The 27978-nt window shown below is 46.3% G+C and overlaps 1 long non-coding RNA gene across 1 annotated transcript in view; it reads right to left on the bottom strand.

Moving 5' to 3' along the window:
• The window catches only part of LOC146801768 (uncharacterized), a 60009-nt gene that overhangs the window by 30998 nt on the left and 1033 nt on the right, over positions 1-27978 (bottom strand). The gene's annotated exons all lie outside the window — the stretch shown is intronic.

Below are 27978 nucleotides of genomic sequence, written 5' to 3' on the forward strand. Positions count from 1 at the left end.
ACAGAGGGGGAGGGATGGGATGGAGATGTACAGGAAGGGAGGGAAGGAAAGGGAAGGGAAGAGGAAGGGAAGACCAGGGCTTGGGGAGAGGAAGGACGTGAAAAGAAGGAGGGGGAAGGGGAGGAGAGGAGAGGGGGAGAAGAGATGGGGAGGTGAAGTGAAGGGAGTGGAGGGGAGGGGAGAAGAGAGGAGAGGAGGGGAAGGGAGAGGAGAGGAGAGTCGAAAGAAAATATGAAGGAGGAGAATGAGGAGGAGGAGGAGGAATGAGGAGGAGGAAGGAGGGAAGGGAAGGAAAGGGATGGGAAAGGAAGGGAAGCGGAAGGGGTGGGGACGGGAGATGATGGATGGGTAGAGAAGGGGATAGGATGGTAAGGGAGAGGATGGGAGGGAGGGATAGGATGGGACAGAAGGGTAGAGTATGGGAAGGAAGGGGAGTGATGGGGCGGTATAGGGAAGGGAAGGGGAGGGCAGGGAAGAGGAGAAGGGGTGGGAAATGAAGGGAAGGGCTTGGGAAGGGGAGGAAGGTGATGGGAGGTAATTAGAGGGAAGGGCATGGCAGAGGATGAAGGGAAGGGCTGCGATTGGACAGGGCGAGGAAAGGTTCAGGAGAGGGGGTGTAAGGGGGAGAATTAGAGGGGAGTGGAGGTAAGGGAAGGGGAAGGGTCAAAGAGGCAAAAAGGAAAGGGAAAAGGGGAAACGAGGGGAAAAAGGGAAAAGGGAAAAAGGGGTACAGGGAAGGGAAAGGATGGGAGGGAAAGGGAGGTGTGGGACAGAAGGAAATGGAGAGGAGAGGAAATGAGAAGAGAGGAGAGGAGGAGGGTGAGAGGGGGAGGAGAGGAGGAGAGGAAGAAGAGAGGAGGAAGACGAGAGAGGAGGAGCAGGAGAAAGAGGAGACAAGACGAGAGGAGAGGAGAGGAGAAGGGGAGGGGAGGGGATGGAAGGGATGGGACGCGACTAGAAGGGAAGGCAAGGGAAGGGAAGGACATGAAAGTAAGGGAAAGGGAAGGGAAATGAAGGGAAGGGAAGGGCTTGGGAGGGGAAGGAAGGGGATGGGAGGTAAATATAGAGAAGGGCAGGGCTGAGGAGGAAGGGGAGGGCAGGACTTGGAGAGGGTGAGGAGAGGTTTGGGAGAGGGAGGGGTAGGGAAAAAGTGGAAATGATATGGGTCATCAGGAAAGAGAGGGGGAGAGGGGAGGAGAGAGCAGAGGAGGAGAGGACAGAGGAGAGGAGAGGAGAGGAGGGAGAGGAGAGGAGAGGAGAGGAGGGAAGGGAAGGGAAGGGAAGGGAAGGGAAGGGAAGGGAAGGGAAGGGAAGGGAGGAAGGGACAAAAGGGGAGAGGATGGGACAAAGGGTAGAGGATGGGTAGGTATAGGGAAAGGAAGCGGAGGGAAGGGAAGAGGAGGGGAGAGGATGAGAGTGGAGAGAAGGGAAGGGAAAGGAAGGGGGAGGGGAGGAGATGGACAGGTAAGGGAGGGGATGAGAGGGTAGGGGAGAGGATGGGACAAAAGGGGAGAGGATGGGGAGGTATAGGTATGGGGAGGGAAGGGGAGGGAAGAGAAGAGAAGGGGAAGGAAGGGGATGGGAGGGGAAAGAAAGGAAGAGATGGGAAGGGAGGGGAAGGAATGCAAGGGGGAGGGGAGAGGATGGACGGGTAGGGGAATAGAGGTTAGGGGAGAGGATGGGAGGGAGGGAAAGGGAGAGGATAGGATAGGACAAAAGGGGATAGGATGGGACAGAGGGGGAGGGATGGGATGGAGATGGACAGGAAGGGAGGGAAGGAAAGGGAAGACCAGGGCTTGGGGAGAGGAAGGACGTGAAGAGAAGGAAAAGTGACAGGAAGGGAAGGGAAGGGCTTGGGAAGGAGAGGAAGGGTATGGGAGATAATTAGAGGGAAGGGCAGGGCTAAGGAGGAAGGGAAAGACATGACTTGTGGGGGGGAGGTTTGGGAGAGGTAGAGGAAGGGGGAGCGGAGGGGAAAGTTAAAGGGAAGAGGGGAAACGAGGGAATAGGAAAAAAGGGAAAGGGAAGAGGGGAGAAGAGGGGAGGGGGAAGGGGAGGAGAGGAGAGGGGGAGAAAGGGAGGTGAAGTGAAGGGAGTGGAGGGGAGAAGAGGGGAGAAGAGAGGAGAGGAGGGGAAGGGAGAGGAGAGGAGAGGAGAGTCGAAAAAAAATATGAAGGAGGAGAATGAGGAGTAGGAGGAGGAAGGAGGAAGGAGGGAAGGGAAGGAAAGGGATGGAAAAGGAAGGGAAGCGGAAGGGGTGGGGACGGGAGATGATGGATGGGTAGAGAAGGGGATAGGATGGTAAGGGAGAGGATGGGAGGGAGGGAAAGGGATAGGATGGGACAGAAGGGTAGAGGATGGGAAGGAAGGGGAGTGATGGGGCGGTATAGGGGAGGGGAGGGCAGGGAAGGGGAGAGCAGGGAAGGGGAGAAGAGGTGGGAAATGAAGGGAAGGGCTTGGGAAGGGGAGGAAGGTGATGGGAGGTAATTAGAGGGAAGGGCATGGCAGAGGATGAAGGGAAGGGCTGCGATTGGACAGGGCGAGGAAAGGTTCAGGAGAGGGGGTGTAAGGGGGAGAATTAGAGGGGAGTGGAGGTAAGGGAAGGGGAAGGGTCAAAGAGGCAAAAAGGAAAGGGAAAAGGGGAAACGAGGGGAAAAAGGGAAAAGGAAAAAAGGGGTACAGGGAAGGGAAAGGATGGGGAAAAGGGAGGTGTGAGACAGAAGGAAATGGAGAGGAGAGGAAATGAGAAGAGATGAGAGGAGGAGGGGGAGAGGGGAGGAGGAGAGGAAGAAGAGAGGAGGAAGACGAGAGAGAAGGAGCAGGAGAAAGAGGAGAAAAGACGAGAGGAGAGGAGAGGAGAAGGGGAGGGGAGGGGATGGAAGGGATGGGACGCGACTAGAAGGGAAGGGGAGGGAAGGGAGAACCAGGGCTTGGGGAGGGGGAGGACATGAAAGTAAGGGAAAGGGAAGGGAAATGAAGGGAAGGGAAGGGCTTGGGAGGGGAAGGAAGGGGATGGGAGTTAAATATAGAGAAGGGCAGGGCTGAGGAGGAAGGGGAGGGCAGGACTTGGAGAGGGTGAGGAGAGGTTTGGGAGAGGGAGGGGTAGCGAAAAAGTGGAAATGAGGGAAAATGGAAAAAAGGGGAAAGGGAAAGGGAAAGGGAAGTATGGGACATCAGGAAAGAGAGGGGGAGGGGAGGAGAGGGCAGAGGAGGAGAGGACAGAGGAGAGGAGAGGAGAGGAGAGGAGAGGAGAGGAGAGAAGAGAAGAGAAGAGAAGAGAAGAGGAGAGAAGAGAAGAGAAGAGAAGAGAAGAGAAGAGAAAGAGAAGAGAAGAGAAGAGAAGAGAAGAGGAAGAGAAGAGAAGAGAAGAGAAGAGAAGAGAAGAGAAGAGAAGAGAAGAGAAGGGAAGGGAAGGGAAGGGAAGGGAAGGGAAGGGAAGGGAAGGGAAGAAGGGACAAAAGGGGAGAGGATGGGACAAAGGGTAGAGGATGGGTAGGTATAGGGAAAGGAAGCGGAGGGAAGGGAAGAGGAGGGGAGAGGATGAGAGTGGAGAGAAGGGAAGGGAAAGGAAGGGGGAGGGGAGGGGATGGACAGGTAAGGGAGGGGATGAGAGGGTAGGGGAGAGGATGGGAGGGAAAGCGAGAGGATGGGACAAAAGAGGAGAGGATGGGATGGAAGGGGAGGGATGGGGATGCATAGGGAAGGGAAGGGAAAGGGGAGAGGAGAGGAGAGGAGAGGAGAGGAGAGGAGAGGAGAGGAGAGGAGAGGAGGAAAGGAAAGGAAAGGAAAGGAAAGGAAAGGAAAGGAAAAAGGAAAGGAAAGGAAAGGAAAGGAAAGGAAAGGAAAGGAAAGGAACAGGAAGGAAGGGAAGGGCTTGGGAAGGGGAGAAAGGGTATGGGAGGCAATGAGAGGGAAGGGCAGGGCTGAGGAGGAAGGTAATGACAGCTGTGACTTGTGGTGGCGGAGACGATTGGGAGAGGGAGAGAAAGGGGAGGGAAAACAGAAAATGGAAAAAGGGAAGATGGGAGGGGTGGGGAGAGGAGAGGAGAGGTGGAGGAGGGAGAAAGGAGGGGAGGGGAGAGGAGAGGAGGAGGAGGGGGAGAGGGAAGGAGGGGAGGGAAAGGGAGGAGAGGAGAGGGGAGGGGAGGGGAAGGGAGGGGAGGGGAAGGGAGGAGAGGGAAGGGAAGGGAGAAGAGAAGAGAAGAGAAGAGAAGAGAAGAGAAGAGAAGAGAAGAGAAGAGAAGAGAAGAGAAGAGAAGAGAAGAGAAGAGAAGAGAAGAGAGAGAAGAGAAGAGAAGAGAAGAGAAGAGAAGAGAAGAGAAGAGAAGAGAAGGAAGGATGAGGAAGGGACAAAAGGGGAGAGGGTGGGACATAGGGTAGAGGATGGGTAGGTATAGGGAAGAGATGAGGAGGGAAGGGATGGGAAGAGGAGAGGAGAGGATGAGAGTGAAGGGAAGGGAAAGGAAGGGGGAGGGGATGAGAGGGTAGGGGAGAGGATGGGAGGGAAAGCGAGGGGATGGGACAAAAGGGGAGAGGATGGAATGGAAGGGGAGGGATGTGATGGTGATGCATAGGGAAGGAAAGGGAAGGAAAGGGAAAGGGAGGGGAGGGAAGGGGATGTGAGGGGAGGGGAAGGAAGGGGAGCGGAAGGGAAGGGAAGGGAGGTGAGGTGAGGTGAGGAGAGGAGAGGAAAGGGCTTGGGAAGAGGATGAAGGGTATGGGAGGCAATGAGAGGAAAGGGAAGGGCTGAGGAGGAAGGCAATTACAGGACTTGTGGAGGGGGAGAAGTTTGGGAGAGGGAGAGAAAGGGGAGGGAAAACAGAAAATGGAAACAGGGAAAGGGGAGATGTGAGGGGTGGGGAGAGGAGGAGACAGGAGGGGAGAGGAGGGGGAGAGGAGAGGGGAGGAGGGGAGGGAAAGGGAGGAGAGGGGAGGGGAGGAGAGGAGAGGGGAGGAGAGGAGAGGGGAGGGGGGGAAAGGAGGAGAGGGGAAGGAAGGAGAGAAGAGAAGAGAAGAGAAGAGAAGAGAAGAGAAGAGAAGAGAAGAGAAGAGAAGAGAAGAGGAGGAGGAAGGAGGAGGAAGGAAGGAGGAAGGAGGAAGGAGGAAGGAGGAAATGTGGAAATATGGATTTTTATGATCAGTTATGTCCCCTATCTTGGACCCCAACGGTTCTATGTGCATGTTACAAGTACATGTATGTTCCCTCCAGTTCCAGTTATGAAGACGCAAATACATGTGCGCCCACCGTCAACATGTCCTCTTTCAGATCCGCCATGAATGGGCTGGATATTCGATTCCTAAGTACGAAAGGCCACCGACTTTATATGGTTCAGTTACTCCATTTTGCAGTTCAGGCGAGTAGGCCCTGATTCTGCCATCAAGCCTTTCCCTGCTTTCTGCCTCTGACAGCTCCAGTCTGAGCTCACATCTGTATCCATGAACTTTGTCCTACTCCCTGTGCGGCTAACGGTGCCTGCCTCGGCCGGTCTGCCTGCCTGCCAAAAACTGTATTTCACCTTCAAGTTATCTGTTTCGCTCCTCAGCCGATGCATTCCTGTCTAGTAGTTTAAGTAAACATTTCCTTTAGCTATTGAGCAAAGGGCCCGGCTTCTCTGTCCTCATGCAAGTAATTCATAGCCCCGTTACCATGGAAGGTTTCTGCCCATTGCATCTCATGTAGACACTTAGACGCTTGTGCACGCACACACAGTCAGTATAGAATAGATTTTGTCCAAGAGTCCTTCCTTTGTGGATAACATAGTTCTTTAAACATAGGATGTTAGATATGATTTGGGATTAGGTTGACTTGACCCCCCAGACTTCTTGTCTCCACATGTAGAGCTAAATGTCAAGTCCCCTTCACCCCCTAGTTGCACGTCAATCACACGTCATGCTGCTGCGCGCGCATCTCTGCCAAGTATTTCTGCTGACATTGCGAAATTATTTCATAGGTCCACCCATATGTGACATCACAACCAATGACGTTTCCTTGTTACTCCCAATTACGCCTCTTTCAGCTACGCATGTGAAATGTTATCTTTGCTATCAATTGTTACGCCTCTTACATTGGTTTCATTGTAATGTCTGTTCTATAAAAATGATTACTTATCAATAAAGTATTGTACTCCACTTCCTGAACCCCCGTGGTGATGGAACTTGGAGGCCACGATTCGAATCGTCCATTGGAATAAAGCCCGTTCTGAAACCTCTTATACCACGGATTCTGCCTCTTATTTTACTGAGCTATTTTACTAAGATTCCGTATCAAATTCAGTTCCGGTAATTAAATTATTTACCACATGAATGGCGCCCGAACAGGGACACTTTCTCATCTCACGCGCCGGTGGTGCGTTGCAGGCCCGGTCTCCTGCCACAGCTGGACGGACAACAACGCGTACCAGCAGGATTTCCTGTATCTCCCTCCGGTCAAGCGGGGGCGACTGAGGCTGCGATCAACACCCAGACGAGGCGGTGAGAAGTGCGAAGTATCCCAACCAGAGCCTAGCTGAGAGAGCAAGATCCGAGGTATACAGAGGCCCACCAAGTTCCGAAGTTTCCGATGATCCGAAGTGCCGAAGTTTTCGAGTCGAGTCCAGTTCAAGTTCAGTTCCGTTCCAAGGCCTTCCGTTCCGAGCTACCCGGTGAGTACCATTGCTGGGGAGGCGTTCTGACGTGCACATAGGCTGTGCCGGTCAAGACGGATTTGGGTACACAAATCCGGTCTGCACTGTTTCAGCAGTGTATATGTACTGTTTAGCAGTATATCGAGTATGTCTAGTATATGAAGTCAGAATTATCTAGTTAGTATCGAGTATTATGCTTAAGTGAACGGCCATCATTGTTGTTCATTAAATGTTAAATGTTAAATGTTTTAAATACGTTCTGCATATTGTGGTATGAATGACTGTTCATTATTGTGCTTTTGTATTAAAGTGTGTTTAAGAATAAGTATCAGATCAGTTGTCAGTATGCCGCTCTTTTCGAAATTAAGACAGATCACAACTAGAAAAGGGGTACTCGAAGAAGCTGTTCCTATTCCTCCTAGGGACACTCCAGGGCACTTTATGTATCACAAACATGGCTTAGACGCCATATTATTTCTTGATTTATGGGTGGACTACACCAAGGAATTACCAGAAAGTCACAGGTGGCCCGCAGCTGGGACCTGGGATGCAGAGTGCATCGTGAAAGTAGAGGAAGAGTTATGGAAAAGGAAAGCTAGACAGTCACAGAAAGATGCCATTGAATTATGGCGTAAAGAATCGTATAGACGTACAGAAAAAGCACGTAGACAGGAAGAGAAAAGTAAGGAAAATTCAAATAAAGTTCGAGAAAATCAGTTAATTGAAGAAGGTACTCGAGTAAAATTAGAACAAGGAGATAGACAAAGAAATGCCCTTATGAATGGTATGTATCCCCTTCTGGCCGAAGGATTACCTAAGGCTACTCCGGAGATACCAAAAGACTTGCCACCCCCATTGTTTCCGATAAAAGCGCATCCAAAGGGGCATCCCAGAACCGCAGAAGATGTTTTTCTTTCTTCATATTTAGATGACGCAGCTCCCGAGTATGCTAACCCTGCACCACATAGACCGTCTGCTGGGGGGGTTCAACGTCAAGACCATGTGTCTGTACCTTTGCAACAACAAATTCCGACACAAGTTCCGGCAAGCACATCTGTTTCTACATCTGTTCCCACGGCCGTTTCTACAGCTGTGTCTACACCTATAGTTGCTGTATCACGATCAACGAATCCTTTCGCGCCCAGTACCCCAGATGGGGCTACCGGAGGTGCTACCAGCGTGTATTCTACGCCACCCAGAATAAATAAACTTACTTTTCAAGAATCAGTACATCCACGTACGCCCAAACTTATAAATACCCGCACACTTAAGGAACTCCTAGTAGATTGTAGATATGACCCTGTGCCCGGCAAAGAGGACGAAATGGTCCTGGCATCATTACGTATCAGACGAGCTGCGATGTTTTTAGGGAAGCTACCAGGAATGACTATGCATCTAGATAATATATATCATTTTGTCCAAACAGGGCGAGATTCTGAATGTATTAACAGAGCTATGGAATACCAGAAAGTGGAAATACAGGGGGAACTGTTACGTTTCCTCATAAATTGTGTGATCAGAAATCAAGACCGACCGGGGGTAAACCCGGAAGTAATGCAAATTCTTACGAGATGGAGCCAGAATATATCAGACGGGAAACATGATAAGCAAACATGTATAGTAGCTATGTGCCGAAAGATCAGAAAAGAAATAGAACGAATACATGAAGAGAGATTGGCAGTAGACGAGTTTGAACAAAACGAAGAGGGAGAATTAGAATTTCCCGCAAGACAGTCAGAAACTATAGCCTATGTAGGTAGAGGAAGATCTTGTAGTAATACTAGATGTTTTACTGATCCGATACGTCCGATATGTCCAGATAATAACAGAACTTATCCAACACCTATAATAAATATGAGGTCTCCCGAACATTCGTTCCAAGCCGCTGACAAATTACTCCGAGAACGAAGGGGTTATCACCTACTCGATTCTATGGATGAACAAGAATTAGCCAGATCAGCCGTTCACTGGATTGACAGTCCCGGAAAATATGGTGATGAAACAGTAGCACACACGTTTTTGAACCTCAGCCCAGATGAACAGCGTTTAGCTGGGATTTATATGATTCAACAACTTCTTATCTTATACAAAAACCAACATTCCGATCCTGGTCCTTTACCTGAAATATTGACTGAATTACTCACGAATAGATGGAGAGGTTCAGGTACTAAGTTAATTAGAGAAATACTAGAATCCAGAAAGCAGTACATTCTTTTTGTATGCCCAGAACATGTCTCACTGCCCATCAAGGAAAGAACGCCGTATTACATAGATAGACAGAATCCCTTGCGAGAAGTGCACCCAATAAAAGGCGAAGACAATGAGTTTAAACGCGTATTTGTATATACGCCAATATCTAAAATAGAATTGTTAGAAATGAAGAAAGTAGTACCCAGTCATGACAAAGACCCAGCGGGTTTTCACCGAGAAATTAAAGACATGTTACTCATGGGAGAATATACCTATCCTGACATTATGACAATATTAAAGGTATTAATGCCTGCTGGCATTTATGAAAAACTTAAGGAAAAAGAGTGGGAAGTGGGAGAACAAAAGATAGACTGGACAGCATTAGAAGCAGAAGAAAAGGCCCGAACTGCAGGAGCAGGGCTCGGGGATAAAGTTAAAGCACTACCAGGTTTACTAGTACAGGTACTGCCACGTTTATTAACTACGAAAAAGGAAGACTGGGGTGCAATCTCAGCCTGTAAGCAAAAACAAGATGAAGACACTAGTGATTTCTATGCCCGATTCGAGAAATGTTTTGGTATAAATAGTGGCATAAAAGCAAGTAGTGAGTCATATCCACATCTGTTTGTGACAAAATTAGTTGAAAATTCCTTGCCCCAAGTGAAGAATAGAGTATTGAAGTTCGAAAGTACCTGGCAAGGTAACACCCCGTCACAAATGTTACAAATGTTACAGTATCATCACAATAGAATTAGAGAAGAACAAGAACATGAACAAAGACGTATGAAAGACACAAAAATGAAAATGTTAGTCTCCCAGACAGTTCCAACAGACGGTCACAAAAAGGGTGTGACACATTCTGGAGATTCAGCAGTTCCTGTAAAAGGGACATGCAATTATTGTAAACAGCCAGGTCATTATGTACACGATTGTCCAGTCCTGAAACGTAATATCGCCGTAGGTATTGCAAAGGAAAGGCCGCGGCCACTAAGACAGGATCAGAATGAACAAGGAGCCCCGCAGCATGCACAGTCCATGCCAGCTCCGCAACAGTCCATGCCAGCTCCGCAACAGTCTATACAGTTTGTGCCAGCTGCACCAGCGCTGCCTGTTGCTGCCACACAAACCACGACACGACAAATGTATCAGGCCGCACAGTATGAATATCCTGAGTATCAACGATACGCATGAACAAGCCTAGAGAGGGAAGTTGACTTACCCCTTATCGAGGTCCCTGTAGATCAAGAAGGACCTTATGTGCACAGTGAATTATTGGGTCAAGATAGAAAAATTTTACTTGATACAGGGGCAAGTCGAACAACAATAAAACGTAGTGAAGTTCCAGAGGCACCCCTCTCAGGCTCACAGAATATTTCCCTTGGTTTTTCAGGAAAACCTATTGTTAATGAAGTATCACAGCCTCTTCCACTTACGATCGGACCCTTGACACGAACTACAGATTTATTGCTTACTAAATCATGTCCAGAAAACTTGTTAGGTATAAAAACATTGAAAGCTCTAGGAGCGATAATATGTTGTTCTCCGGAAGGAGTAAGATTGTTTTTGCGTGATTTCAAAGGTCACTATGTATCCCGAGACATGGATCACCGACTGCAGACTTTACCCACACATTTATGGGCACAAGGCCCTACTGATGTTGGTTGCATGAACATTACACCATATCGAGTCACACTAAAGGCAGGAGTGGTACTACCACGAATACGACAATACAAGCTACCACCAGATGCTGTAGTGGCTTTGCTGCAAATCATTGACGAGCTCATTGCCCAAGGAGTGGTTGTGGAAACCGACTCCAATGTATGTAATTCCCCGATAATTCCGATTCTTAAACGAACTGATCCAAAGGCCCCGCCAGTATATCGATTGGTTATTGATCTGCGCGAATTAAACAAATGCATTGTGCCACAATTCCCTGTGGTCCCCGATATCTCGTCATTACTGACCGCCATTGATTCGAACGCAACATTCTTTACTGTAATTGATCTCAAGAATGCCTTTTTCAGCGTCCCAATAGATCCGGAGAGCCAATACTTGTTCGGATTTAGTTTAAATGGACGAAGTTTTAAATTCACACGCGCACCTCAAGGATTTACAGAAAGCCCCAGCATCTATAGCCAAGCACTGAAACGAGAACTTGACAGTATCCACATGCCAGCCAACACTGCACTACTTCAATATGTCGATGATCTGCTGATCACCGCCCGAAGCGAACCTGAATGTGAAAAAGCATCTCTGATGGTTTTACAATTTCTAGCCGAAAAGGGGCACAAGGTGTCCCCTTCTAAGCTGCAATTCTGTGTCCAGCGAGTTGTTTATCTTGGTCACTCGCTGTCCAAGGAGGGAAGGCAGCTTACACCCGACCGCATTCAGTTAATTGCTAACATGCCAATACCCAAGACACAAAAGGAGGTGCGGGCTTTTATAGGCCTCACTTCATATTGTAGGCAGTGGATCCCTCAATATGCATTTTTAGCAAAACTACTCATTCAGTTGACAACACAGGAGGCGGCCACATCGACTGTCCTCCCTTGGACTCAGGAACACACACTAGCTTTTGAAAACTTAAAGAAAGCTCTATGTCAAGCACCTGTTTTAGCAACACCATGTTACAGAAAACATTTTACACTCTTTGTTACAGAACGAGAAGGTACTGCCTTGTCCGTACTCACTCAGGAACAAGCAGGATCACGCAAACCATGTGCCTATTTCTCTAGTACATTAGATCCCGTAGCCCAGGCTTTGCCTGCGTGCCTGAAATCAGTGGCAGCAACAGCTTTAGCAATAAGACAAAGCGATGCCATAGTGTTAGGACATCCATTGACAGTACAAGTACCGCATGCAGTAGAGGTTCTTGTGAACCGAACGCAAACACAACACTTGACCATAGCAAGACTTACAGGGTACGAACTAACATTGTTTCAGCCACACATAGAAATCAGACGCTGTAATACATTGAATCCTGCCACACTTTTACCTGTAATCGGAACAGACCCACTAGCCCATGATTGTATTGAAGTTATTACAATAACGACGAAACCCAGACAAGATTTGACAGATGTTCCATTGTTAGATCCAGACCTGACGTTGTATGTAGATGGTTCATGTATGAGAACAAGTACAGGAGATTTAGTGGCCGCATATGCAGTCACAACAGATACTGAAGTCATTGAAACAAACTGTATAAATACCTTGTCAGCTCAAGCAGCAGAGCTTATTGCTCTGACACAAGCCTGTATCCAAGCCACAAATAAGAAAGTCAACATATACACTGACTCACGTTATGCATTCGGAGTTGTACATGACTTCGGCGTGCTGTGGCGAGAGAGAGGTTATTTAACTTCTCACGGTGCCCACATTCTGCACGGATCCCTCATTCATGCTCTGTTAGATGCAATACATTTACCCACTGCAATATCGATTATGAAATGCAAAGCTCATACGAAAGTTACTGATATCATTTCTCAAGGCAATGATTTAGCTGACAGAACAGCTAAACAGACTGCGCAAACTCGCACATCCGACATGACAAAGACAATAGTCCAGACACCAACACATTGTATGACGATTAAGGATCCCGCTCTTGATGTAATTGACATACAGACACATGCTACACCAGACGAAATAAAGAAATGGACGGAATTAGGAGGGATACAAACGGACCAGGGATGGATGACGAAGGAGAAATCTGTATGATTTCTTCCTGACTCTATGGTCCAAGCTATCATAAATACAATACACAGTCCAGCGCATCTAGGAGAGAAAGCTATGCTAGACAGCATTCAACACATTTGGTTCAACAAACATTTACGAGCAGCAGCGAAGCAAAAAGTCCGTACCTGTATGATATGTTGTCAGTTTAACCCAGGTAAAAGCATCCCCGTAGAGCAGGGTGGATTTCAGCCTCCTGATCACCCTTTTGAAGTCCTCCAAATGGATTATATCCAGATGGAACGATGTCGAGGATTCAAATATGTTCTCGTAGTTGTCTGCGCTCTTTCCCGCTGGACCGAAGCGTACCCAGTATCAGATTACACTGCCCCGACTACTGCCAAGCAGCTAGTTCGAGAATTCTTCCCACGGTACGGTTTACCACGTGTTGTCTATTCAGATAACGGCCAGCCGTTCTCATCCGAACTGATGAAACATGTTTCACTTCTGCTAGGATATCAGTGGAAGTTTCATTGTGTCCGACACCCCGAGGCAGCAGGTCTCGTGGAACGACATAATCAAACTTTGAAAATCAGATTGTCCAAAATATGTAGAGAGAAAGGTGTTGACTGGGTAGTAGCTTTACCAGTTGCACTCTTTTACATGAGAATGGTAGCACACTCTCGAACAGGGCTATCCCCTTATGAGGTGATCTTTGGAAGACCACCGAATATGTGGGGGACGCCTATACCCCGTAAAATAACTGATGTTGACTGTAATATGCTGACAGATTACTTGGCTTCCTTGATGTCTGCACTACAATCTTGTCGTTCACAGGTAGCTGCAGCCTTTCCTGACAACACTGAGGTGAAACCCCATGACGTAATTCCGGGGGATCTCGTTTTAGTGAGGAACTTTGATCGGAAGACTCAGCTGGATCCTAGGTGGAAGTCGCCGCAATTGGTCCTGCTCACCACAAGGACAGCCGTAAAGATCGAGGGCAGAAAAGGCTGGGTACATTCAAGTCATATCAAGAAATTTCATGGACTACCATCGGATGTAAATGCCACACCTCGTGTGTCTTCACCCATTGACTCAAAGCTTCCTTTGGTTGAACTTAGTAGCCCGGAACAATATAAATTAAAACTCAGGTCTAATAAGTCAGACAATTTGATTGTTTAAGTCCTCTCCAAGGTGAAGCGGTTGAATTTGTCTCTGACATGTATCCCTTAGACCTGAATAGAGAAAAAACTCGAAAAATGTTGAAACGACATGCGTACTGTAAATCACTGCGTAGTCATTGTATAGTGACGTTATTAATTTTGTTTTTCTTGAGTCTTATAATAATCACTGCAAGTATATTGTTGCACATATATTATCCTATTTCTAAATATGTCTATAATGTTACTGCTGAACATTCTTTTAGTGACCTACCCCCGCATGAATTGTCCTATAGATTTGCGCTGCGCAATAACACTTTCATTAGTATGTTACATCATTCCCATCAGACTAGTAATGCTACCAATTGTTGGATATGTGGTCGACTCCCTCCCTATCAGAATTATAAGGGAGTTCTGCCCCTCTTTCCATATCCGTTTACACACAATGGCTCCTGTGGAGCATGGTTTAGTTTAATCAATTCTTTAGATTCAAACACAGCAGTTTATCAAGACAATTGGGTATGGGGAAATCTGAACTTAGTTTTACTCAAAGTCTGCTACCCCGACAAGGAGGGTCGTCCCAAGAGAACAGGAACTGATCTAGAAAATGAAGTATATGGATTAGGTAATTTTACACTTAATCTCATGATCCTGAATGTCGAATCCGAAGTTGCACCAATTTTGCCTGCTATGTCAGTGTTCCCAGCTAAGGGTGAATTGTGTGTAAGAAAGAATGGTTCCATACATATGGGCCATAGCAGATGCACTACTGTAATAGAATTCAGTGATCAAGGCAAGTCTTCGTTTAGAGCTTCTCGCCATTCCTACTTCATATGTGGTCAGACTGCATATATGCGTCTGCCTCTAGATTGGGATGGTACCTGTTACATTGCATTCCTTTTGCCACCTGTTTTCCTAGCTCCTCCTGATTATCACAGAAATATTCATTTAGTACACAATAGAGAACGGAGAGATCTCCCAATTGTCGATTACACTGAGACGGCATGGGAGAAGTATGTAGACTTTAATAAAGGGCTCTTTCCCTATATAGGTACAGTTACCAATAGTAAACTAATACGTAGATTAACTAGGACTCTTGAAGCTGTAGTGAATGAAACTATTTCCGCCCTAGGCAATTTGACAGAGGAGCAGTCTGCGATGAGGATTGTTGTTCTTCAAAATCGTCTTGTCCTTGACGTCATCCTGGCCGATAGGGGCGGAGCTTGTAGGGTCATCGGATCAAGCTGCTGCGTATTCATACCAGAAAATTCGCCATCTGTATATAAAGCTATAACTCGCCTTCATAAGATTGTGAGCCAGATACACCAGAATCCAGGCACTTGGACTTGGTCCGGGTGGTTTTGGAGCGTGTTATCAGCCTGGGGATGGAGAGTTCTATCCTTCCTAGGTATTGGCCTTCTTATACTATTCAGTTGCTGCTTATGCCTGCAATGTGGACCAGCGATTTGTGGTCTGTGTGCCACTTCGTGTATTCCACATCAAGATTTTCATTCATCACGAAAGAAGAAAGAAGAACAAATGATGCTATATGAACAGATCAATGGATTAATGAAGATTGATATCTCTTGACGGGCAAGTAGGGGACAAGGAGGGAATGTGGAAATATGGATTTTTATGATCAGTTATGTCCCCTATCTTGGACCCCAACGGTTCTATGTGCATGTTACAAGTACATGTATGTTCCCTCCAGTTCCAGTTATGAAGACGCAAATACATGTGCGTCCACCGTCAACATGTCCTCTTTCAGATCCGCCATGAATGGGCTGGATATTCGATTCCTAAGTACGAAAGGCCCACCGACTTTATATGGTTCAGTTACTCCATTTTGCAGTTCAGGCGAGTAGGCCCTGATTCTGCCATCAAGCCTTTCCCTGCTTTCTGCCTCTGACAGCTCCAGTCTGAGCTCACATCTGTATCCATGAACTTTGTCCTACTCCCTGTGCGGCTAACGGTGCCTGCCTCGGCCGGTCTGCCTGCCTGCCAAAAACTGTATTTCACCTTCAAGTTATCTGTTTCGCTCCTCAGCCGATGCATTCCTGTCTAGTAGTTTAAGTAAACATTTCCTTTAGCTATTGAGCAAAGGGCCCGGCTTCTCTGTCCTCATGCAAGTAATTCATAGCCCCGTTACCATGGAAGGTTTCTGCCCATTGCATCTCATGTAGACACTTAGACGCTTGTGCACGCACACACAGTCAGTATAGAATAGATTTTGTCCAAGAGTCCTTCCTTTGTGGATAACATAGGTCTTTAAACATAGGATGTTAGATATGATTTGGGATTAGGTTGACTTGACCCCCCAGACTTCTTGTCTCCACATGTAGAGCTAAATGTCAAGTCCCCTTCACCCCCTAGTTGCACGTCAATCACACGTCATGCTGCTGCGCGCGCATCTCTGCCAAGTATTTCTGCTGACATTGCGAAATTATTTCATAGGTCCACCCATATGTGACATCACAACCAATGACGTTTCCTTGTTACTCCCAATTACGCCTCTTTCAGCTACGCATGTGAAATGTTATCTTTGCTATCAATTGTTACGCCTCTTACATTGGTTTCATTGTAATGTCTGTTCTATAAAAATGATTACTTATCAATAAAGTATTGTACTCCACTTCCTGAACCCCCGTGGTGATGGAACTTGGAGGCCACGATTCGAATCGTCCATTGGAATAAAGCCCGTTCTGAAACCTCTTATACCACGGATTCTGCCTCTTATTTTACTGAGCTATTTTACTAAGATTCCGTATCAAATTCAGTTCCGGTAATTAAATTATTTACCACATGAATGGCGCCCGAACAGGGACACTTTCTCATCTCACGCGCCGGTGGTGCGTTGCAGGCCCGGTCTCCTGCCACAGCTGGACGGACAACAACGCGTACCAGCAGGATTTCCTGTATCTCCCTCCGGTCAAGCGGGGGCGACTGAGGCTGCGATCAACACCCAGACGAGGCGGTGAGAAGTGCGAAGTATCCCAACCAGAGCCTAGCTGAGAGAGCAAGATCCGAGGTATACAGAGGCCCACCAAGTTCCGAAGTTTCCGATGATCCGAAGTGCCGAAGTTTTCGAGTCGAGTCCAGTTCAAGTTCAGTTCCGTTCCAAGGCCTTCCGTTCCGAGCTACCCGGTGAGTACCATTGCTGGGGAGGCGTTCTGACGTGCACATAGGCTGTGCCGGTCAAGACGGATTTGGGTACACAAATCCGGTCTGCACTGTTTCAGCAGTGTATATGTACTGTTTAGCAGTATATCGAGTATGTCTAGTATATGAAGTCAGAATTATCTAGTTAGTATCGAGTATTATGCTTAAGTGAACGGCCATCATTGTTGTTCATTAAATGTTAAATGTTTTAAATACGTTCTGCATATTGTGGTATGAATGACTGTTCATTATTGTGCTTTTGTATTAAAGTGTGTTTAAGAATAAGTATCAGATCAGTTGTCAGTATGCCGCTCTTTTCGAAATTAAGACAGATCACAACTAGAAAAGGGGTACTCGAAGAAGCTGTTCCTATTCCTCCTAGGGACACTCCAGGGCACTTTATGTATCACAAACATGGCTTAGACGCCATATTATTTCTTGATTTATGGGTGGACTACACCAAGGAATTACCAGAAAGTCACAGGTGGCCCGCAGCTGGGACCTGGGATGCAGAGTGCATCGTGAAAGTAGAGGAAGAGTTATGGAAAAGGAAAGCTAGACAGTCACAGAAAGATGCCATTGAATTATGGCGTAAAGAATCGTATAGACGTACAGAAAAAGCACGTAGACAGGAAGAGAAAAGTAAGGAAAATTCAAATAAAGTTCGAGAAAATCAGTTAATTGAAGAAGGTACTCGAGTAAAATTAGAACAAGGAGATAGACAAAGAAATGCCCTTATGAATGGTATGTATCCCCTTCTGGCCGAAGGATTACCTAAGGCTACTCCGGAGATACCAAAAGACTTGCCACCCCCATTGTTTCCGATAAAAGCGCATCCAAAGGGGCATCCCAGAACCGCAGAAGATGTTTTTCTTTCTTCATATTTAGATGACGCAGCTCCCGAGTATGCTAACCCTGCACCACATAGACCGTCTGCTGGGGGGGTTCAACGTCAAGACCATGTGTCTGTACCTTTGCAACAACAAATTCCGACACAAGTTCCGGCAAGCACATCTGTTTCTACATCTGTTCCCACGGCCGTTTCTACAGCTGTGTCTACACCTATAGTTGCTGTATCACGATCAACGAATCCTTTCGCGCCCAGTACCCCAGATGGGGCTACCGGAGGTGCTACCAGCGTGTATTCTACGCCACCCAGAATAAATAAACTTACTTTTCAAGAATCAGTACATCCACGTACGCCCAAACTTATAAATACCCGCACACTTAAGGAACTCCTAGTAGATTGTAGATATGACCCTGTGCCCGGCAAAGAGGACGAAATGGTCCTGGCATCATTACGTATCAGACGAGCTGCGATGTTTTTAGGGAAGCTACCAGGAATGACTATGCATCTAGATAATATATATCATTTTGTCCAAACAGGGCGAGATTCTGAATGTATTAACAGAGCTATGGAATACCAGAAAGTGGAAATACAGGGGGAACTGTTACGTTTCCTCATAAATTGTGTGATCAGAAATCAAGACCGACCGGGGGTAAACCCGGAAGTAATGCAAATTCTTACGAGATGGAGCCAGAATATATCAGACGGGAAACATGATAAGCAAACATGTATAGTAGCTATGTGCCGAAAGATCAGAAAAGAAATAGAACGAATACATGAAGAGAGATTGGCAGTAGACGAGTTTGAACAAAACGAAGAGGGAGAATTAGAATTTCCCGCAAGACAGTCAGAAACTATAGCCTATGTAGGTAGAGGAAGATCTTGTAGTAATACTAGATGTTTTACTGATCCGATACGTCCGATATGTCCAGATAATAACAGAACTTATCCAACACCTATAATAAATATGAGGTCTCCCGAACATTCGTTCCAAGCCGCTGACAAATTACTCCGAGAACGAAGGGGTTATCACCTACTCGATTCTATGGATGAACAAGAATTAGCCAGATCAGCCGTTCACTGGATTGACAGTCCCGGAAAATATGGTGATGAAACAGTAGCACACACGTTTTTGAACCTCAGCCCAGATGAACAGCGTTTAGCTGGGATTTATATGATTCAACAACTTCTTATCTTATACAAAAACCAACATTCCGATCCTGGTCCTTTACCTGAAATATTGACTGAATTACTCACGAATAGATGGAGAGGTTCAGGTACTAAGTTAATTAGAGAAATACTAGAATCCAGAAAGCAGTACATTCTTTTTGTATGCCCAGAACATGTCTCACTGCCCATCAAGGAAAGAACGCCGTATTACATAGATAGACAGAATCCCTTGCGAGAAGTGCACCCAATAAAAGGCGAAGACAATGAGTTTAAACGCGTATTTGTATATACGCCAATATCTAAAATAGAATTGTTAGAAATGAAGAAAGTAGTACCCAGTCATGACAAAGACCCAGCGGGTTTTCACCGAGAAATTAAAGACATGTTACTCATGGGAGAATATACCTATCCTGACATTATGACAATATTAAAGGTATTAATGCCTGCTGGCATTTATGAAAAACTTAAGGAAAAAGAGTGGGAAGTGGGAGAACAAAAGATAGACTGGACAGCATTAGAAGCAGAAGAAAAGGCCCGAACTGCAGGAGCAGGGCTCGGGGATAAAGTTAAAGCACTACCAGGTTTACTAGTACAGGTACTGCCACGTTTATTAACTACGAAAAAGGAAGACTGGGGTGCAATCTCAGCCTGTAAGCAAAAACAAGATGAAGACACTAGTGATTTCTATGCCCGATTCGAGAAATGTTTTGGTATAAATAGTGGCATAAAAGCAAGTAGTGAGTCATATCCACATCTGTTTGTGACAAAATTAGTTGAAAATTCCTTGCCCCAAGTGAAGAATAGAGTATTGAAGTTCGAAAGTACCTGGCAAGGTAACACCCCGTCACAAATGTTACAAATGTTACAGTATCATCACAATAGAATTAGAGAAGAACAAGAACATGAACAAAGACGTATGAAAGACACAAAAATGAAAATGTTAGTCTCCCAGACAGTTCCAACAGACGGTCACAAAAAGGGTGTGACACATTCTGGAGATTCAGCAGTTCCTGTAAAAGGGACATGCAATTATTGTAAACAGCCAGGTCATTATGTACACGATTGTCCAGTCCTGAAACGTAATATCGCCGTAGGTATTGCAAAGGAAAGGCCGCGGCCACTAAGACAGGATCAGAATGAACAAGGAGCCCCGCAGCATGCACAGTCCATGCCAGCTCCGCAACAGTCCATGCCAGCTCCGCAACAGTCTATACAGTTTGTGCCAGCTGCACCAGCGCTGCCTGTTGCTGCCACACAAACCACGACACGACAAATGTATCAGGCCGCACAGTATGAATATCCTGAGTATCAACGATACGCATGAACAAGCCTAGAGAGGGAAGTTGACTTACCCCTTATCGAGGTCCCTGTAGATCAAGAAGGACCTTATGTGCACAGTGAATTATTGGGTCAAGATAGAAAAATTTTACTTGATACAGGGGCAAGTCGAACAACAATAAAACGTAGTGAAGTTCCAGAGGCACCCCTCTCAGGCTCACAGAATATTTCCCTTGGTTTTTCAGGAAAACCTATTGTTAATGAAGTATCACAGCCTCTTCCACTTACGATCGGACCCTTGACACGAACTACAGATTTATTGCTTACTAAATCATGTCCAGAAAACTTGTTAGGTATAAAAACATTGAAAGCTCTAGGAGCGATAATATGTTGTTCTCCGGAAGGAGTAAGATTGTTTTTGCGTGATTTCAAAGGTCACTATGTATCCCGAGACATGGATCACCGACTGCAGACTTTACCCACACATTTATGGGCACAAGGCCCTACTGATGTTGGTTGCATGAACATTACACCATATCGAGTCACACTAAAGGCAGGAGTGGTACTACCACGAATACGACAATACAAGCTACCACCAGATGCTGTAGTGGCTTTGCTGCAAATCATTGACGAGCTCATTGCCCAAGGAGTGGTTGTGGAAACCGACTCCAATGTATGTAATTCCCCGATAATTCCGATTCTTAAACGAACTGATCCAAAGGCCCCGCCAGTATATCGATTGGTTATTGATCTGCGCGAATTAAACAAATGCATTGTGCCACAATTCCCTGTGGTCCCCGATATCTCGTCATTACTGACCGCCATTGATTCGAACGCAACATTCTTTACTGTAATTGATCTCAAGAATGCCTTTTTCAGCGTCCCAATAGATCCGGAGAGCCAATACTTGTTCGGATTTAGTTTAAATGGACGAAGTTTTAAATTCACACGCGCACCTCAAGGATTTACAGAAAGCCCCAGCATCTATAGCCAAGCACTGAAACGAGAACTTGACAGTATCCACATGCCAGCCAACACTGCACTACTTCAATATGTCGATGATCTGCTGATCACCGCCCGAAGCGAACCTGAATGTGAAAAAGCATCTCTGATGGTTTTACAATTTCTAGCCGAAAAGGGGCACAAGGTGTCCCCTTCTAAGCTGCAATTCTGTGTCCAGCGAGTTGTTTATCTTGGTCACTCGCTGTCCAAGGAGGGAAGGCAGCTTACACCCGACCGCATTCAGTTAATTGCTAACATGCCAATACCCAAGACACAAAAGGAGGTGCGGGCTTTTATAGGCCTCACTTCATATTGTAGGCAGTGGATCCCTCAATATGCATTTTTAGCAAAACTACTCATTCAGTTGACAACACAGGAGGCGGCCACATCGACTGTCCTCCCTTGGACTCAGGAACACACACTAGCTTTTGAAAACTTAAAGAAAGCTCTATGTCAAGCACCTGTTTTAGCAACACCATGTTACAGAAAACATTTTACACTCTTTGTTACAGAACGAGAAGGTACTGCCTTGTCCGTACTCACTCAGGAACAAGCAGGATCACGCAAACCATGTGCCTATTTCTCTAGTACATTAGATCCCGTAGCCCAGGCTTTGCCTGCGTGCCTGAAATCAGTGGCAGCAACAGCTTTAGCAATAAGACAAAGCGATGCCATAGTGTTAGGACATCCATTGACAGTACAAGTACCGCATGCAGTAGAGGTTCTTGTGAACCGAACGCAAACACAACACTTGACCATAGCAAGACTTACAGGGTACGAACTAACATTGTTTCAGCCACACATAGAAATCAGACGCTGTAATACATTGAATCCTGCCACACTTTTACCTGTAATCGGAACAGACCCACTAGCCCATGATTGTATTGAAGTTATTACAATAACGACGAAACCCAGACAAGATTTGACAGATGTTCCATTGTTAGATCCAGACCTGACGTTGTATGTAGATGGTTCATGTATGAGAACAAGTACAGGAGATTTAGTGGCCGCATATGCAGTCACAACAGATACTGAAGTCATTGAAACAAACTGTATAAATACCTTGTCAGCTCAAGCAGCAGAGCTTATTGCTCTGACACAAGCCTGTATCCAAGCCACAAATAAGAAAGTCAACATATACACTGACTCACGTTATGCATTCGGAGTTGTACATGACTTCGGCGTGCTGTGGCGAGAGAGAGGTTATTTAACTTCTCACGGTGCCCACATTCTGCACGGATCCCTCATTCATGCTCTGTTAGATGCAATACATTTACCCACTGCAATATCGATTATGAAATGCAAAGCTCATACGAAAGTTACTGATATCATTTCTCAAGGCAATGATTTAGCTGACAGAACAGCTAAACAGACTGCGCAAACTCGCACATCCGACATGACAAAGACAATAGTCCAGACACCAACACATTGTATGACGATTAAGGATCCCGCTCTTGATGTAATTGACATACAGACACATGCTACACCAGACGAAATAAAGAAATGGACGGAATTAGGAGGGATACAAACGGACCAGGGATGGATGACGAAGGAGAAATCTGTATGATTTCTTCCTGACTCTATGGTCCAAGCTATCATAAATACAATACACAGTCCAGCGCATCTAGGAGAGAAAGCTATGCTAGACAGCATTCAACACATTTGGTTCAACAAACATTTACGAGCAGCAGCGAAGCAAAAAGTCCGTACCTGTATGATATGTTGTCAGTTTAACCCAGGTAAAAGCATCCCCGTAGAGCAGGGTGGATTTCAGCCTCCTGATCACCCTTTTGAAGTCCTCCAAATGGATTATATCCAGATGGAACGATGTCGAGGATTCAAATATGTTCTCGTAGTTGTCTGCGCTCTTTCCCGCTGGACCGAAGCGTACCCAGTATCAGATTACACTGCCCCGACTACTGCCAAGCAGCTAGTTCGAGAATTCTTCCCACGGTACGGTTTACCACGTGTTGTCTATTCAGATAACGGCCAGCCGTTCTCATCCGAACTGATGAAACATGTTTCACTTCTGCTAGGATATCAGTGGAAGTTTCATTGTGTCCGACACCCCGAGGCAGCAGGTCTCGTGGAACGACATAATCAAACTTTGAAAATCAGATTGTCCAAAATATGTAGAGAGAAAGGTGTTGACTGGGTAGTAGCTTTACCAGTTGCACTCTTTTACATGAGAATGGTAGCACACTCTCGAACAGGGCTATCCCCTTATGAGGTGATCTTTGGAAGACCACCGAATATGTGGGGGACGCCTATACCCCGTAAAATAACTGATGTTGACTGTAATATGCTGACAGATTACTTGGCTTCCTTGATGTCTGCACTACAATCTTGTCGTTCACAGGTAGCTGCAGCCTTTCCTGACAACACTGAGGTGAAACCCCATGACGTAATTCCGGGGGATCTCGTTTTAGTGAGGAACTTTGATCGGAAGACTCAGCTGGATCCTAGGTGGAAGTCGCCGCAATTGGTCCTGCTCACCACAAGGACAGCCGTAAAGATCGAGGGCAGAAAAGGCTGGGTACATTCAAGTCATATCAAGAAATTTCATGGACTACCATCGGATGTAAATGCCACACCTCGTGTGTCTTCACCCATTGACTCAAAGCTTCCTTTGGTTGAACTTAGTAGCCCGGAACAATATAAATTAAAACTCAGGTCTAATAAGTCAGACAATTTGATTGTTTAAGTCCTCTCCAAGGTGAAGCGGTTGAATTTGTCTCTGACATGTATCCCTTAGACCTGAATAGAGAAAAAACTCGAAAAATGTTGAAACGACATGCGTACTGTAAATCACTGCGTAGTCATTGTATAGTGACGTTATTAATTTTGTTTTTCTTGAGTCTTATAATAATCACTGCAAGTATATTGTTGCACATATATTATCCTATTTCTAAATATGTCTATAATGTTACTGCTGAACATTCTTTTAGTGACCTACCCCCGCATGAATTGTCCTATAGATTTGCGCTGCGCAATAACACTTTCATTAGTATGTTACATCATTCCCATCAGACTAGTAATGCTACCAATTGTTGGATATGTGGTCGACTCCCTCCCTATCAGAATTATAAGGGAGTTCTGCCCCTCTTTCCATATCCGTTTACACACAATGGCTCCTGTGGAGCATGGTTTAGTTTAATCAATTCTTTAGATTCAAACACAGCAGTTTATCAAGACAATTGGGTATGGGGAAATCTGAACTTAGTTTTACTCAAAGTCTGCTACCCCGACAAGGAGGGTCGTCCCAAGAGAACAGGAACTGATCTAGAAAATGAAGTATATGGATTAGGTAATTTTACACTTAATCTCATGATCCTGAATGTCGAATCCGAAGTTGCACCAATTTTGCCTGCTATGTCAGTGTTCCCAGCTAAGGGTGAATTGTGTGTAAGAAAGAATGGTTCCATACATATGGGCCATAGCAGATGCACTACTGTAATAGAATTCAGTGATCAAGGCAAGTCTTCGTTTAGAGCTTCTCGCCATTCCTACTTCATATGTGGTCAGACTGCATATATGCGTCTGCCTCTAGATTGGGATGGTACCTGTTACATTGCATTCCTTTTGCCACCTGTTTTCCTAGCTCCTCCTGATTATCACAGAAATATTCATTTAGTACACAATAGAGAACGGAGAGATCTCCCAATTGTCGATTACACTGAGACGGCATGGGAGAAGTATGTAGACTTTAATAAAGGGCTCTTTCCCTATATAGGTACAGTTACCAATAGTAAACTAATACGTAGATTAACTAGGACTCTTGAAGCTGTAGTGAATGAAACTATTTCCGCCCTAGGCAATTTGACAGAGGAGCAGTCTGCGATGAGGATTGTTGTTCTTCAAAATCGTCTTGTCCTTGACGTCATCCTGGCCGATAGGGGCGGAGCTTGTAGGGTCATCGGATCAAGCTGCTGCGTATTCATACCAGAAAATTCGCCATCTGTATATAAAGCTATAACTCGCCTTCATAAGATTGTGAGCCAGATACACCAGAATCCAGGCACTTGGACTTGGTCCGGGTGGTTTTGGAGCGTGTTATCAGCCTGGGGATGGAGAGTTCTATCCTTCCTAGGTATTGGCCTTCTTATACTATTCAGTTGCTGCTTATGCCTGCAATGTGGACCAGCGATTTGTGGTCTGTGTGCCACTTCGTGTATTCCACATCAAGATTTTCATTCATCACGAAAGAAGAAAGAAGAACAAATGATGCTATATGAACAGATCAATGGATTAATGAAGATTGATATCTCTTGACGGGCAAGTAGGGGACAAGGAGGGAATGTGGAAATATGGATTTTTATGATCAGTTATGTCCCCTATCTTGGACCCCAACGGTTCTATGTGCATGTTACAAGTACATGTATGTTCCCTCCAGTTCCAGTTATGAAGACGCAAATACATGTGCGTCCACCGTCAACATGTCCTCTTTCAGATCCGCCATGAATGGGCTGGATATTCGATTCCTAAGTACGAAAGGCCCACCGACTTTATATGGTTCAGTTACTCCATTTTGCAGTTCAGGCGAGTAGGCCCTGATTCTGCCATCAAGCCTTTCCCTGCTTTCTGCCTCTGACAGCTCCAGTCTGAGCTCACATCTGTATCCATGAACTTTGTCCTACTCCCTGTGCGGCTAACGGTGCCTGCCTCGGCCGGTCTGCCTGCCTGCCAAAAACTGTATTTCACCTTCAAGTTATCTGTTTCGCTCCTCAGCCGATGCATTCCTGTCTAGTAGTTTAAGTAAACATTTCCTTTAGCTATTGAGCAAAGGGCCCGGCTTCTCTGTCCTCATGCAAGTAATTCATAGCCCCGTTACCATGGAAGGTTTCTGCCCATTGCATCTCATGTAGACACTTAGACGCTTGTGCACGCACACACAGTCAGTATAGAATAGATTTTGTCCAAGAGTCCTTCCTTTGTGGATAACATAGGTCTTTAAACATAGGATGTTAGATATGATTTGGGATTAGGTTGACTTGACCCCCCAGACTTCTTGTCTCCACATGTAGAGCTAAATGTCAAGTCCCCTTCACCCCCTAGTTGCACGTCAATCACACGTCATGCTGCTGCGCGCGCATCTCTGCCAAGTATTTCTGCTGACATTGCGAAATTATTTCATAGGTCCACCCATATGTGACATCACAACCAATGACGTTTCCTTGTTACTCCCAATTACGCCTCTTTCAGCTACGCATGTGAAATGTTATCTTTGCTATCAATTGTTACGCCTCTTACATTGGTTTCATTGTAATGTCTGTTCTATAAAAATGATTACTTATCAATAAAGTATTGTACTCCACTTCCTGAACCCCCGTGGTGATGGAACTTGGAGGCCACGATTCGAATCGTCCATTGGAATAAAGCCCGTTCTGAAACCTCTTATACCACGGATTCTGCCTCTTATTTTACTGAGCTATTTTACTAAGATTCCGTATCAAATTCAGTTCCGGTAATTAAATTATTTACCACAGAAGGAGGAAGGGACAAAAGGGGAGAGGATGGGACAAAAGGTAGAGGATGGGTAGGTATAGGGAAGGGAGAAGGAGGGAAGGGAAGGGGATGGAAGGGAAGGATGGAAGAGGAGGGGAGATGATGGGAGGGGAGGGGAGGTGAGGTGAGGGAAGAGAAAGAATCGGAAGAGAAGGGAAGGGGAGATGATGGACAGGTAGGGGAGAGGATGAGAGGGTAGGGGAGAGGATGGGATGGGAGGGAAAGAAGTGAGAGAATGGGACAAAAGGCGAGGGATGGGATGGGAAAGGAAAGGAAAGGAAAGGAAAGGAAAGGAAAGGAAAGGAAAGGAAAGGAAAGGAAAGGAAAGGAAAGGAAAGGAAAGGAAAGGAAAGGAAAGGAAAGGAAAGGAAAGGAAAGGAAAGGAAAGGAAAGGAAAGGAAAGGAAAGGAAAGGAAAGGAAAGGAAAGGAAAGGAAAGGAAAGGAAAGGAAAGGAAAGGAAAGGAAAGGAAAGGAAAGGAAAGGAAAGGAAAGGAAAGGAAAGGAAAGGAACTGAAAGGAAAGGGAAGGGAAGGGAAGACCAGGGCTTGGGGAGGGAGAGGATGTGAAAAGGGAAAGGGACAGGAAGGGAAGGGGAATGAATGGAAGGAAAGGGCTTGGGAAAGGGGGAGGGTATGGGAAGTAATGAGAGGGAAGGGCAGGGCTGGGGAGGAAGGGAATTACAGGACTTGTGAAGGGGGAGAGGTTTGGGAGAGGGGGGGGAAGGGAAAAGGTAAAGGGAAGATGGGAGGGGAGAGGAGAGGAGGAGGAGGGGAAAGGAGGGGAGAGGAGGGGGAGGAGAAGAGAGGAGAGGAGGGGAGAGGAGAGGAGAGGAGAGGAGGAGAGGAAAGGAGGAAGAGGAGGAGGAGGAAAAAGGGAGAGGATGGGACAAAGGGTAGAGGATGGGTAAGTATAGGGGAGGGAAGAGGAGGGACGGGAAGTGAATGGAAGAGGAGGGGAGAGGATGGGAGGGAAGGGAAAGGAAGGGAAGGGGAGAGGATGAGAGGATAGGGGAGAGGATGGGAGGGAAAGCGAGAGGCTGGGACAAAAGGGGAGAGGATGGGACAGAAGGGGAAGGATGGGATGGGGATGCATAGGGAAGGGAAAGGGAGGGGAGGGGATCGGAGGGGAGGGGAGGGGAGGGGATTGGAGGGGAGTGGAGGAAAGGAAAGGAAAGGAAAGGAAAGGAAAGGAAAGGAAAGGAAAGGAAAGGGAAGGAAAGGAAAGGGAAGGGGATTGGCAGGTAAGGGAGAGGATGGGAGGGAAAGGGAGAGGATGGGAAGGAAAGAGAGAGGATGGGAGGGAAAGGGAGAGGATGGGACAGAAGGGGAGAGGATGGGAAGGAAGGGGAGTGATGGGGAGGTATAGGGAAAAGAA

This window comes from Triturus cristatus, chromosome 8 (genome assembly GCF_964204655.1).
Source record: "Triturus cristatus chromosome 8, aTriCri1.1, whole genome shotgun sequence".
In the NCBI taxonomy this organism is placed as follows: domain Eukaryota; kingdom Metazoa; phylum Chordata; class Amphibia; order Caudata; family Salamandridae; genus Triturus; species Triturus cristatus.